Consider the following 13271-nt stretch of genomic DNA (forward strand, 5'->3'; position numbering starts at 1 on the left):
TGGAGGACGAGGTGATCGCTCCGGCGATCGCCGGCGTGGCGATAGACATGTGGATTTACCCATGTTCGGGCCACTCGGAGGTGTAACACCCTATGTCCTGCTTGTTGTTTTATTCAAGATTGTACATGTTGCTTACAAGGTGTCCCGGGGAGTTCCCAGGGAGCTACTTGGCGATGGCTCTAATTAGGGCTCAAACTAAGACTGGTCAGAACCGAACCCTTTGACCAGTGGGATCGGTCCTCTTTTTATAGACAAGGGGATACCACAGGTGCCATTGCATGCAGTGTGACACGTTTGTTAGACGCGTGTCACACCCACATGAAATACATTTATGCTCATCCATGCTGGACGTCATGCAGCGCCCGTTCCACTGTACACGGTAGAAAAATTGGTTCGTAGGGTAGTCGTCCTAGCCTTGCTAAGCAAGCCTAGGCCTGCTGATAGGACTCCTGTCGGTGCATTAAATGCACTGCACCCGCCGTCTTGTCTTGTCTTCCCTGTTTCGCGGGCCCCGCCTGCATGCCCGTGCGTGGGTTGCTGGGGTGCCTCTTCCCGGCTAGCGCACCCGGCTAGCTGCCGGGAGGCGTTTCATCAGCTTCCCGGGACCGGGATTCCCGGGGCTTCTTATATGCAGGCCCTTAGCTTCACCTTCACCAAGGGCCGTCTCCTTGAGGCAGGCTTCCCGAACTCATCGCTTCCCGGGAGGCCTTCCTGACGGGCCTTCGTTACTGGCGACCCACGCGTCTCGTATGAGTGGGACCCCGTGGGCCACTGGTACGACAGTAGCCCCCGGGCGTGGGCCGGCAGCCTTGAAGCTCCCAGCGAGTGCTATCCTCGGTCGGTTGCCGGGCTACGCCCTATCCGACGCGTGGGTCCCAAGGGGAGTCCCCCTGGCACCCGGACTTGCGGGCCGCATTTATGGTTCCAGTCCTCCGAGCGAAACGGTCGGGCGCACGATTTCGTGCCTTATCCCCCTTAATCACCAGAGAGTTAAGGCCACGTTGCGCACCCCCCTCTTAATCTCCGATTCTTTAGGGCACTTTACTGCCGATCGTGGGGGTGTCCATTGCAGCCCGCCAGCCTCGATAAATACCCAAGGCTGGCGGCGGGCACTCCCCACTACCTCTTGCTCCTGCCATTGCCTCCTCCCAAGCTCCCCGCGCCCCAACTCCAACCAAATCACCTCCCCGCCTCCGCCGATGTCTTCCAAGGGCCAGAGCCGCCTCAAGGGGAGCACTAGCAAAGGGGAAAAGCGCGAGAAGGTCAGCAAGAAAGAGCTGTCGGACCGAGCCCGGAAGGATGAGGAAATGCGGGCTAAGTTCTCCTTCTTCCCCCCTGGGTACAACGGCGGGGGGGTAGACGAGCTGGTCTTGGCGCTTGCCACCAAGCACAACGAGTACGGGGCGACGTGGATTCTTCCCGTCGGCGCGGAGTGCGACCGGCAGTACTTCCGGATCTTCTGGAGGTTCATCCTAGCCGGGTTCGTGCCGCCGCATTCTTACTTCCTTTCAGCCATCATGGAGACCTACGAGCTCATCATGGCACAACTTCACCCCATGTCGTTCTTCACATTGGCTGTCTTCCAACACCTTTGTGAAGCATTTGTGGGGGTGATGCCGTCGGTGGCTCTGTTTCGCCACTACTACTACCCGAGGGTGGAGAAGAAGGCTCCCCTGTCCTCGGGAGTGGTGTTCCGATTCTGCGACAGGATAAAGTTGGAGTTCATCGAGCTGGGGAAGAAGAAGTCGAGCACGAATGGCGCCGCGACTGGTGCTGGGTGCGCACCGACGAGCTCTAGGAGTTCCGCGAGGAGCCCCTCGGGCCCCCGAAGGGCTCTGACGATAGGACGCTCCGCGACCAAATGGACGAGGAGCTGGCCCCGACCTGTGCCAAGATCAAGGCGCTCCGCGAGGCTGGGCTCACGGACACGGATGTGGCACACCACTTCATCGGGAGGCATGTGGCTCCCCTGCAGCGGCGCTCACATCCAGCGTGTATGTACACCTGGTCCGGCGACCGGACCCGGCTGCAGCGCACAGACCTTCTCCTGGAGGAAGTGCAGTTCTGGGTGAAGGGCATCACCGACGAGGACGAACCCTACCGGCTGCCCCCGCTTGGAGCGCATCCGCTCCACGCCGGGATCCCGAACCCGAGAGCCCGAGATCTCCCACTCTGCGACGAGTGGGGGATCGGGGAGGACCCCTCGGTGCAACCCTCCTCCCCCCCCCCCCCCCGCCCACCCCCGCAGCCCAGGCCCCGCAGGGGCAAGGAGCCAGCTGCCGACTCGGGGAAGGGGGGCCAAGGCTAGGCCTCCGCCAGGCCAGAGGGATCGGACTCCGATGACTCCTTGCTGGGCGTCGAAGGAGACCTCAACGACGACGACGATGACGACGCTCCCCTGTCAGCTGGATGGGTCGCGTCGGAGGAGGACGACGAGGAAGACGACGTCCCCCTGGTGAGGCGGTCTATGGCGGAGCAGGCGAGCAGGCAGGAGGCCAGCCCGCAGCCTCAGGAGCGTCACGGCGACGTGGGGGCTGGGGCCTCCGGCGGCAGTGACGCGACTGCGACAGCCGCCCCAACTACCCCGGCAGCTCCGCCTGTCCCACCCGGACGGAGCGCCCCCCCGGCGAGGAGCATCCTGGCGGACAGGGTGCTCAAGCTCAAACCGACTGGCTGAGCTCCACGTTGTCCAGAACACTTGCGATTTCATAAATTTTTCGTGCGCCTAACTAACTTGTTTTTGCGCCTTCCAGTTCATCGAGGAAGAGGGGGCAGACCAGCACGTCGCCGGCAGCCCCGCCCGGCATCGGGCGGCAGCAACCGAGATGCCGCTGACGCGGCTGTTGAGACGGCGACAGCGGCCGCTGGGGACCCGAGGGTCCCCGATTCGAGTTCGCAGGGCACCGGCCCAGCGGCAGGTATTTGTGAGTTCCACCATTTCTTTTACCCATGCGCACCGTCTCTCATATTTGACGCAGGTATTTGTGAGTTCCACCATTTCTTTTGCCTGCACCCACCGAGGTGCGGGTAAGGGGCAGCGGGGGTTGGCTAGGCCGGGGGCGCGTCGTCAAATCCCGACACGCCCTCGGGATCACAGACGGTTGCGGCGGGGTCCTCATCCTCCGCCGGAGCCGCCTTCAGCCCGGGAGCAGGGGAGCTCGCCGGGCGGACATGGGGTCGGATCACTTTCGACCCCAGCATGTTCCAGTTGGGACACCAAGTGATCGACAACATCTAGCAGCAGCAGCGGATGTTCGTCGATTTCTTCAACGACGCGCAGCAGCACCATGCCCGCGTAGTGGCGGAACTGTACGCAGCGTGACGGGAGTCGGAGGAGCAGTGCACCGAGCTGCAGCGGCTTCGGGAGGAGCTTCAGCAGGCGCGGCAAGCCGGGGCAACGCCTGCTGTGTAAGGGGTGCCGGAGGTGCAGGTTCTCTAGTAGCTGTGTGATCTCCAGCAAGAGCACCAGCGGGAGCTCGAACTGGTGAAGGCCAGACACGGTAAGAGCGAGGAGGAGCACCAAGCGGCTCTGAACTCGTTCTAGGGGCGTCTCCGGGAGAAGACGGATTTACTATCCAATTACTCCCTGGAGATCCAGCGCCTCCGCCGCGAGGTCAGAGAGCTGGAGATGGCGGCTGCAACAGCAGATGAAGCCTCAACGTGCCAGGAGAAGGAGCTACAGGACCAGGCTCGCTCCCAGGAGCGCGAGCTTGCGGGGCAGATCAAGGCTGCCCAGGATGCCAGCTCGTCCCTTCAGGGTGAGCTCGACATGGTGCGGCAGGAACTCCGGCTAGTCGACAACGACAACACCAAGAAGGCGTCCGAGATCGACAGGCTGAAGTCCGAGTGCCACGAACACAAGCTGCAGGCCCAGGAGGCTCACGGTGCGTGCACCGAGCTGCGGGCCCGCAGGACAGGAGAGGTGGCCAGGCTGAAGAAGCTGGCTGACTCGGCGGTGGAGGCGCTGCAGGGATTCGACATCCCTGTGGCTTCCTTTGACGGGGCGGACATGGGCAGCTTCACTTCCTTCTTCGCAGGCTTCGTCGGCCAGCTGAGCAGGCCTGCAAAGCTGTGTTACGGCCTTCGGGGACCGGCAAGTCGGCCTTGCAGCCGAGCAGGTCGCAAGGGCAGATTCTCATCCGGGTCCACTCCGCCCACCCCGACTGCCCGTTCGAGTCGGTCTTCGACGCCTGGTCGGACGAGGAAGAGGCCAAGATGCAGGGCAAGGTCGATGACACCGAAGCCGTTGACGAGGAGGTTGCCGGGGAAGCCCCCGATGCCGAGGATGCACCCGACACCGACGCAGCCGCCCCGGGAGCACCTCCTGCATAACTGCTTGTTAGTTTTTTATTTTCCTGCAAGTGGCGCACGATGCCTTAGAACTTTTTATGTTAGCGTCCCCTTATCACTGCAAGTGTTAGTCGTTAACTCGTTTGTTCAAGCTTCAATATATCCAATGCTACTTTTACTCGCTTCTTTGTTTAAGACTAGCTTGCTGGGGAGGGGCTCTGCCCTTCTCGTGCTTTAGCCTTGCGTATCCGGGGACTCGCCAACTACATGTTTGGCCAGACTAGGGACCTGGGACGGACCCACGGTGCCAACCTAGGACCAAACAGCAGCGGCCAGCCACTCCGCCTGCGAGTTAACTACCCCAACGCGCACGCCTCCAGGATGGACCTGCGTGCCATGTGTGGGGGGCGTCCTCACCCCGCAAGCGTCCTTCCAACGCTCCGACAACACGGGGACCGAGCGTACCTCAGCAAACCAGCGTTACTAGAGGAAGAGCCAAGGACCTAAGACAAAGTACTTAGCTTTCCGTTCTCTTTGGTCTTGTAGCACTTTGTTAGCCGTGGCAAGGACGCGGTGGCAGTGCACCCTCCAGCAGCATGCACGGAGGCATGCACCCCCACAGCGTCTTCGCGACGCGCCTCGCCCACTGCACTGCCATTTCTGGTGTCGTTCCATAAGACATGTGGTAGGGCCGCGATGGTGGGTGCACCCTCAGCGACAACCGCAGAGGGATGCACCACCATCGCCTCTCTGCGACATCTCTTGCTTTCTTGCCCGTTGCTGGTGTTGCCCTTGCCCTGGTCTCTTTAAATAGCCGAAGTGCTGCCCTTGTCTCCACACGCACGGGACCACCAGTCGCCGCGTGGAGCCACTGGCCCTGTCTCAGTTTCCTGCATCAAGTCTCGAAGCAATTGCCATATATGTACAACTTACTCGCAAGACGACGACACCCGTGACCACCCCACGAGCATCACAGTGCGCCTTCGCCTCATCTTTACCTTGCATGCCAGATTCCTGCAGTGCCCAAGGTGCATAGCAAAAAATTTCGAAATGCACGAAAAACAGTTCAAACTGGATAACCTCCTGCCTCCCAGCCCTCGGACACAGAAGAGTCGACCTCAAACTTGGATGTGAGCATCTTTATATTCCCATGGTGCCCTGCTTACACGTAGCACGTGGCGGACGGGTCCGACAACTGCTAGGCCTCGTTCCGGGACGTCCTGGCAACGAGCTTGGTTTTCGGGGTTCCGGCAGCCCCCTGCTCACAGCCATGGATGAGGAGACAATTCTGTGCACCTAGAGCAGGAGACAGAAGCACTCATTAAGCATCAAAGCACAATATTTATTGAAGCAACACTTATCTTTATTCAACTTTGTTCTAGCGGATTACAATCAGGCCTTGCCCGGCTACACTAGCTTAAAGAGGCACGCTGCCGCAGCGTCACCTGTGGGTAAGGCACCACCATTTCACGGGTAGAACATGCGCAGGTGCTCAATGTTCCAACTATTGGCCACCGGCAAGCCTTCTTCGGTTTCCAGCCGGACAGTCCCCGGTCTGGTCACCTGCACTACCCAGAAAGGGCCTTCCCAGATTGGAGTCAACTTGTTCCCGGCCTTTGTTCCTTGTATCCGGCGCATGACGAGGTCGCCAACCTCGAGCCCCCGGGGACGGACTCTCCTGTCGTGATAACGACGGAGTCCCTGCTGGTAGCCTGCGGCTTGCACAGCAGCCCGGCATGGAATCTCCTCGATGAAGGTAAGGTCATCCAATCCTCTGCGTGTGTTGGCTCTTGTCGCCGTACGCGCGTACCCGAGGTGACCCATACTTCAGCTCGAGGGGCAGCACAGCTTCTGCCCCGTAAATGAGGGTAAACGGAGTTTGACCCGTCGCCAAACTTGGTGTGGTCCGCAGCGACCACAGGACGGACTGGAGTTCTTCAACCCAATGTTTCTCGTGGCCCTTGAGCTTGTCAAAGGTTCTCGTGTTGAGCCCCCGCAGCACTTCTGCATTGGCTTGCTCAACTTACCCACTGCTCCTCGGATGCGCAACAGAGGCAAAGTGAATCTTAGTGCCCATGTCGTCGCAGTAAGCTTGGAACACCGCATTAGTGAATTGCGTGCCGTTGTCGGTGATGATGCCGTTAGGCACACCAAACCGGCACACAATGCCCTTGAAAAACTTGATGGCTGCCTGCGCCGTGACGGCCCGGACAGGCTCCACCTCGATCCACTTTGAGAACTTGTCGATGGCCACGAGCAAGTACTCGTAGCCGCCAACTGCTCTCGGCAACTTGCCGACAATGTCCAGCCCCCAGACCGCGAATGGCCACGAGGACGGGATGACTTGCAGGGCTTGCGTGGTTGGTTGCTCTTCTTGGCGTGAAACTGGCACGCTTCACAGGTCTTGACTAATTACTCGGCATCGGCTAGTGCCGTCGGCCAGTAAAAGCCATGCCGGAATGCTTTCCCAGCTAGTGCCCTGGAGGCCACATGGTGCGAGCATGTGCCTTGATGTATATCCTCCAGCAACATGCGTCCTTCTTCCTGGGGTACGCAGAGGAGCATGACTCCGTTAGGACGCCTTCGGTAGAGTTCCCCGTCCACCAGGGCATACATCTTAGCTTGCCGGGCTACTCGCTCCGCGGCAATGTCTTCCTCTGGGAGGGTCCCGTCCCTGAGGTAACGAATAATATCCGTCCCCCAGGGTGGTGGCTCCCGGCTAGTGTATGCCGCCATCTTGGCGGCATGATCCCCCGCAGCTGCAGGGTTACCTTGAGTTGCCGGAGGGGCTTCCCCGGCAACTGTCTTGGGGTCGACAGAGGGCTTTGACTGCCTCTGCACGAACACCCCAGGAGGCACCTTGCTGCGTTCCGTTGCCCATTTGGACAGTTCATCCGCAACAAAGTTGTCCTTGCACTTCACGTGCTCAAACCGAAGTCCCTTGAACCTGGACTCCAATTTTTGCACCTCCTCCACGTACGTTGCCATCTGGGAACAGTCGTAGTCCTTATTTACCTGGTTGATCACGAGTTGTGAGTCCCCGCGAACAACCAAGCGTTTGATGTCGAGGGCGATCGCCGCGCACAGCCCGGCAAGCAGTCCCTCGTACTCCGTTGTGTTGTTGGTGGATTTGGTGAAGTCGAGCTGTATTACGAACTTGAGTTGATCTCCAGTGGGCGACTCGATCACCACTCCGGCACCGGCGCCCTGCAAGCAGAAGGCGCCGTCGAAGTACATGACCCAGTACCCCTCATCCAATATGCCCGAAAGGCTCGCTTCCGGCTCTTCTTCTTCTATGCCCGTCAGTGTCCACTCTGCGACGAAGTTGGCAAGAGCGGTGCTCTTGATGCTCTTGGTGTTTGCAAAACGCAGCCCGAACTCCGCCAGCTCCATCCTCCACTCGGCCACCCTCCCGGTAGCTTCACGGTAGGTGAGGGCCCTCTCTAGGCAGAACCTCGACACCACCGTGATGCTGTGCGCCTAAAAGTAATGGCGCAGCTTCCTTGAAGCGAGCAGGATCCCAAGAAAAAGCTTCTGGACCTGCGGGTACCGTACCCGGGCATCGTGCAGTACCGTGCTAACGAAGTACACGGGATGCTGCACTAGCCACTTGCGGGGGGCAGCCTGCACGGGCTGTCCCTCGGATCCAGGGGCAGAGGTGGTAGCCGGGGGTTCCTTCAGCTCGCTGGGAGCCCCCGGTCCTTCCGTCTCAGCCCCCGGGACTTGCTCTTCCCTCTCAGCAACGAGCACGGAGCTCACTACCTGGTCCGTCGCTGCCAAGTATAGCAGCAACGGCTCGTCCGGCTTGGGGGCGACGAGGGCCGGTGGCGATTTCAGATATCGCTTCAAGTCCTGGAACGCCGCTTCCGCCTCGGGAGTTCAATTGATTGGACCCTTCTTCTTGATCACCTTTAAGAAAGGCAGGGCTCGCTCGCCCAGCCTTGAGATGAAACGCCCAAGCAACGCAACACACCAGTTGAGGTACAGGAAATGGGTCCTTAGGACATGCATGATTAAGATCAGTAAAATCTACGCACATGCGCAATTTATTTCCAGCCTTAGGGACTACAATAGGGTTTGCTAACCAAGTGGGGTACAACACTTCCCTGATTGCCTCGGCGTTCTTGAGCTTCTCCACTTCCTGCTGGATGAAGTCTTTGCGTTCTTGTGCTTGCTGACGAACCTTCTGCTTGACAGGCCGCGCGTCTGGCCGCACCGCCAGCCGATGCTCGATCACCTCCCTGGGGACTCCGGGAAGATCTGACAGCTCCTAAGAGAACACTTCAGAGTTCTCCCGGAGGAAGGCGATGAGGGTGCTTTCCTATTTGTCGCCGAGGCTCGCACCAATGGAGACGGTGCGTGCCTCGTTGGCGGCATGCAGGGGCACCTTCTTGACCTTGGTGCCCTCCTCCTTCAGCTTCGCGCCCTTGCTAACGCGCGGGCTGGAGCTGGAGCTGCCCCCGGCATCCTATCCGCGAGCGGCTCGTGCCTTCTTCTGTGCGGGTTGCTCACCCGCAAGTGGATCCTCGTCCCCGGCAACGTCGTAGTCGCCGGGGTCCGCCACTGCGGAGGTCTTCACGACCTTGCCCACGCACCAAGCAACGTCCTTCAGGTCGCACTTGATGGAGAGTACGCCGTATGTTGATAGCATCGTCATCACGTCATAGGCGCAATGGGTTGCCGCCATGAACTTGATCAGCGCCGGCCAACCAATGATCCCGTTGTACGGCAACGGGGTGTGAGCTAGATCGAAAACGATGTGCTCAGTCCGGAACGCGTCCCGGGAACTGAAGGTCACCGGGAGCGTGATTCGCCCCATGGGCTGCACCACTCTGGGGTTGATTCCCCGGAACGGGTCGGTGGGCTTCATCTGCTCCAGGGCAGCTGAAGCTTCTCCACCAGCTTGGCGGACAGTAGGTTTAGGCTTGCCCCGCTGTCCAGCAGTACCTTAGTCACCGTCACACTGTTTATGATCGGTGACACCATGAGGGGGATAACCCTTGACCCCAAGGGACGGATCGGGTGATCGTCCGAGTTGAAGGTGATCGGCACATGCGACCACCTCAACGGCTGCTGCGCCTCGACGCTGGGGAGGAGGGCGCAGACCTCACGCGTAAGCCGCTTCACGGCAGCGTGAGACGTGAGAGCATACGCTCCCTCGTGGATGCATGCGACGTCGCGAGGCTCCTGGAAGCCGGGCTCGTCGGCGTCGTCGCTGCAGTCATCCTCGCGCTGTTTGGCGCGAGGCTTGTCGCATCCCCGGGGAGGTCGGTCCTTGCCGCCGCGGGCTTGACCGCGACCCCCTGCGGGTTCTCCTTTGTTGCCGCCGGCTGCGCCCCGGCCTGCTCCGCCGCGGGGGTTGTTCGGGCAGTCCCGGGAGAGGTGCCCAATGTCCCCGCAGTTGAAGCAAGCCCTCGGGCAGTCCCGGGAGAGGTGCCCGATGTCCCCGCAGTTGAAGCAAGCCCTGGCAGCGCTGCGCTCCCCGCGGCACTGCTCGCGCTTCTCCTTGATGGTCTGGAGAGTGCGGCAGTCCTGCGCGTCGTGGGTGGCGTTGGTGTGGATGGGGCAGCGTGCGGCCGCTGCCGGCTTGCTCCCCGAAGCTCCCGTCGATGCCGCCTTCTTGGTGGGCCTTTGGGGAGCCCTTCTTCCCGGAGCCCTCGGGTGGGTTTGCCACTGCTTTGGCGGCAAGCTCGGGCACCAAGCACCCCTCCTCGGCCATCGCGCACTTGTGCGCGAGAGCTTAGAGATCCCTTGTGGTCCGGATCCGGTGCGTGTTCGGCTTCTCACACATCTTCGGGTCACGGACGTTGATGGCGTACGTGTTGATGACGGTGACCGCTTCCGCCTCAGGGATGGAGTAGGAGAGGTTGGAGAACCTGTTGGTGAAGTCCCGCAATATCTCCCCTGGTTTTTGCACTACCGTGTGCAGTTCTGCCATGGTACGCATTCACGAACTGCTCGCCCAGGCCAGGCCAGGAGGCTATGGACCCGGCGGGCAGGTTGAGCAACCAAGTCCTCGCTGATCCTTTGAGGACCATCGGGAACCATTTGGCCCTGCCCTTGTCGTCAGCACCGATAGCGTGCATGCCCAACGTGTAGGTCAGGAGAAAGTCCTTGGGGTTCACGGTCCCGTCGTACGTACCGAGCATCGGCGCTCGGAACTTGCGGGGCCATGTCACCCGACACAGCTCGCGACAAAACGCGGCGCAGCCGTCATCGGCACCCATGGGAGCATCTTCCTGCTCCTCTAGGCGTTGGCGTTCTGCTTCATGCCGGCGCCGGCGCTCCAAGCGCTGGCGGAGGTCCTCTTGCTGGCGGGTGTTCAGGACGCCTCGCGCGTCACCCCGCGTAACGGTCGATGACGAGTCCGAGGACCCCACGGGATCCTCGCCTCCTTGCCCTCCCGGCGGGGGAGTGTGTTCTCTGTGCCCCGAGGCGCGGGGCGTGTCTCCGCGTCCCGGGTTCTGTCCCCGGCCTGAACCAACCGGGCCGCCCTTGCCTTGCGGCTGCTGGGCAGCGAGCGTGAGGAGCGCGTCCAGCTCCGCGCTCGACGCGTCATGCGCCGGCATGCCTTGCGGTGGCTCGTAGCACACCATGACACGCGCGGCAATGATAGCTTCCGCCGGGGTCTAGGCGGGAGGCTGCCGGTTCTCCGACGGGCTGCCCTCCGTCCTGTCACCCGGTGCCCTCGGATGTGTGGGGCGAGACTCCGTTGGCGTCGCACGCAACGCACCGTGGTCATGGCACAGCTGTCGCTGCGCGTCTTCAGCCCGCGAGTGGACTCGCTGGCTGGCGCGCGCGACGTTGTGGTCGCTCGCGCAGCTGGCTCCGGCGCTAGGCGCCGCAGGCCCTCTCAGCCGGTTGTCCGCCGACAGCCGAGGAGGCGGAGGGAGCAGCTGCGACTGCTGCTGCTGCCGTGGAGGGAACCCCTGGTCCCCTTGTGCTTGCGACGCGCGCGCGGCGTCGTGGGATCGAGTGCGCATGGCGAGGGTGCCGCTCAAGTCGACCGGGTGCTCGTCTGCCTTCTTGGGCGGCATGGCGAGCTAGTCGTAGACGATGACGCCGGCGGTCACCCGAAGTTCTCTGCACGCCCCCCTACCTGGTGCGCCAGATGTCGGAGCACGGGTCTCCGGCAGCGGGGATGCCGAGCACCCCCTTTTTTGGTTCGGTGGAGGGCGAGGTGATCTCTCCGGCGATAGCCGGCATGGCGATAGACACGAAGTGTGGACACGTGGACTGCTGCTACTGCCGTGGAGGGAACCTCTGGTCCCCTTGCGCTTGCGACGCGCGCGCGGCGTCGTGGGATCGAGTGCGCATGGCGAGAATGCCGCGCAAGTCGACCCGGTGCTCGTCTGCCTTCTTGGGCGGCATGCCGAGCTAGCCGTAGACGATGACGCCGGCGGTCACCCGAAGTTCTCTGCACGCCCCCCTACCGGGCGCGCCAGATGTCGGAGCACGGGTCTCCGGCACCGGGGATGCCGAGCACCCCCTTTTTTGGTTCGGTGGAGGGCGAGGTGATCGCTCCGGCGATCGCCGGCGTGGAGATAGACACGAAGTGTGGACACGTGGATTTACCCAGGTTCGGGCCACCCGGAGGTGTAACACCCTACATCCTGCTTGTTGTTGTATTCAAGATTGTATATGTTGTTTACAAGGTGTCCCGGGGAGTTCCCAGGGAGCTACTTGGCGATGGCTCTAACTAGGGCTCAAACTAAGACTGGTCGGAACCGAACCCTTTGACCGGTGGCATCGGTCCTCCTTTTATAGACAAGTGGATACCACAGGTGCCATTGCATGCAGTGTGACACGTTTGTTAGACGCGTGTCACACCCACATGAAATACATTTATGCTCATCCATGCTGGACGCCATGCAGCGCCCGTTCCACTGTACACGGTAGAAAAATTGGTTCGTAGGGTAGTCGCCTGCTGATAGGACTCCTGTCAGTGCATTAGATGCACTGCGCCCGGCGTCTTGTCTTGTCTTCACTGTTTCGCGGGCCCCGCCTACATGCCCGTGCGTGGGTTGCTGGGGTGCCCCTTCCCGGCTAGCGCACCCGGCTAGCTGCCGGGAGACGTTTCTTCAGCTTTCCGGGACCGGGGTTCCCGAGGCTTCTTATATGCGGGCCCTTAGCTTTACCTTCACCAAGGGCCATCTCCTTGAGACAGGCTTCCCGGACTCATCGCTTCCCGGGAGGCTTTCCTGACGGGGCTTCGTTACTGGCGACCCACGCGTTCTGTATCAGTGAGACCGTGTGGGCCAATGGTCCGACACCCACGCTGGAGACAAATCCTTAAATCTGATATACTAGCTGAATTTTTTGACATTGACATGTACTAGCTGAATTTTATGACATTGATAAGCCAAGAAAGCTTTTCTGAAGAATCTGAACAGTTTCATTTATGTGCTGGGTGTTGTTTTTGCCTAGTTATTCTGGTTATTTTGATGTCGTGGTCATTCTCTATTTTTTGTAATTTGTTTGTATGCTGGCAACATAAGGTGAAAAGACAGAGTTTAATTTGTTTGTATCTTTCTCATTAGCAGTCTTGGATGTCTGCACTCTGCACTAGATCACCAGAAGTGAGAAAATCGTAGCAATCCTCGTCCTGATTTTAAATCTCTCAAGGCGGGTCAGTGAAAAACTTACGCAGTATGTTCTCCCATTTGTCGAGTGAAAAAAAGATTGGAGATAGGCTTGGAGTAGGCGATATCTAAGATATGAAGCTCAATCAACAACGACGATCAAGCTCTTGATTATATCCACCATGCAAGCAATAACTAGGAGTATTAATTAATTCGATGGAGCCAAGATTTACACAGTATGATTGTCGCATAAATTATTTTTTCTCTATACATATCAAGCAACCAGTTTAGTTTCTTCAAGATAGTTACAGCTTGCAGCTAATTTTAACTTTAAATCGCTGGTGGAAAATAACAACAATATATCATGTCGATGATGACATCTTTGTTTCCCTCTTCACA

Source organism: Brachypodium distachyon, chromosome 3 (genome assembly GCF_000005505.3).
Source record: "Brachypodium distachyon strain Bd21 chromosome 3, Brachypodium_distachyon_v3.0, whole genome shotgun sequence".
Taxonomy (NCBI): domain Eukaryota; kingdom Viridiplantae; phylum Streptophyta; class Magnoliopsida; order Poales; family Poaceae; genus Brachypodium; species Brachypodium distachyon.